This window comes from Mandrillus leucophaeus, unplaced genomic scaffold (assembly GCF_000951045.1).
Source record: "Mandrillus leucophaeus isolate KB7577 unplaced genomic scaffold, Mleu.le_1.0 Scaffold117, whole genome shotgun sequence".
Taxonomy (NCBI): Eukaryota; Metazoa; Chordata; class Mammalia; order Primates; family Cercopithecidae; genus Mandrillus; species Mandrillus leucophaeus.
Window position 1 is genome coordinate 10598 of NW_012099987.1, and position 1784 is coordinate 12381.

The following is a 1784-nucleotide window of genomic DNA, read 5'->3' on the forward strand; positions in this document are numbered from 1 at the left end:
AATCATAATTGCCTTTTCTATATCTATTGAGATAATCATATGGTTTTTGTTTTTAGTTGTGTTTCTTTGATGACTCACATTCATTCATCTGTGTATGTGGAAACATTCTTGCATCCCTGGAAGAAAATCGACTTGATTAGGATTTCTGTTTACTTATTTGTTTGGTTTTTTAAAAAGTCAATTTTTATTTTAGATACAGGGGCTACATATGGTGATGTGTTATATTGGTACATTGTGTGATGCTGAGATTTGGAGTATGGATCCAATCACCCTGGTGGTAAGCATAGTACCTGATAGGTAGTTGTTACCCCCTCTTCCACCTTCTAGTTGTCCATAGTGCTATTTTTTCCCATGTTTATGTCCATGTATGCTCAATGCTTAACTCCTACCCATAAGTGAGAATGCTCATTATTTGGTTTTCTGTACCTATATTAGTTTGCTGAGGATTATGCTGTCCAGTTCCATCCATGTTGCTGCAAAGGACATGATTTCATTCTTTTATGGCTGCATAGTACTTCATGATACATATGTACCACATTTTCTTTATCAAATCTACCATTAATGGACACATATTTTGATTCCATGCATTTGCTATTGTGAATAATGCAGTGATGAAGATATGCATGCACATGTCTTTTTGACAGAATGATTTATTCTCTTTTGGCTATGTACCAAAGTAATGGGGTTGTTGGGTTGAATTGTGGCTGTGCTTTAAATTCTTTGAGAAACCATCAGACTGTTTTCCACAGTGACTGGACTAATTTGCATTACCACCAACAGGGTATAAACATTTTGATGTGCTGTTTTATTTGGTTTGCTAATATTTTGTTAAGGATTTCTGCATCTGTGTTCATCAAGAATATTGGCCTGTAGTTTTCCTTTTTATGTGTGTGGATGTCCTTGATTGTTTTTGGTATTAGGGTGATACTGGTTTCGTCGAGTGAGTTAAGGAAGAATTACTGCCCCTTCACTTTTTGGAGTTGTTTCAGAAACATTGGTATCAGCTTTCCTATGTACAGCTGACAAAATTTGGCTATGAATCTGTCTGGTCCTGGGTATTTTTTGCTAAAAGATTTTTTATAACTGATTTGATTTCATTACTCATTATTGGTATATTCGGGATTTCTATTTATTCCTAGTTCAGTCATGGGAGGTTGTATGTTTCTAGTAATATATCTATTTTCTTTAAGATTTTGAGTTTGTTTGCATAGGTGTTCTTTGTAGTTTCTGATATCTTTTGTATTTGTGAGGTATCAGTTATAATGTCACATTTATTATTTCTGATAGTACTTATTTAAATCTTCTCCTTATTTCCTGGGTACTCTAGCTGTAGTTGTCTATCATTTTTGTTTATTCTTTCAAAGAACCACATTTTTGTTTCATTGATTCTTTGTATCAATTTTGGGGTCCTCAGTCTCATTTATTTATGCTCTGAACTTTGTTATTTCCTGTCTCACTTAGTTCTGCTCTGATCTGATCTTTTTTATTTTCATTCTTCTGTTAGTTTTGAGATTGGTTTGCGCTTGTTTTTCTAGTTCCATGATGTATGACATTATGTTAAGTTGGAATCTTTCTATGTTTTTTGATATAGACATTTAACACTATAAACTTTCCCCTTAGGATTGCTTTTACTGTATCCCAGAGGTTTTGGTATACTGTGTCTATATTTAATTAATTTCAAAAAATTATTTGATTTCTGTCTTAATTTCATTGTTTACTTAAAGGTCATTCAGGAGCAAGTTGTTTGGCTTCCACATACTTGTTTAGTTTTGAGAGTTCCTCTT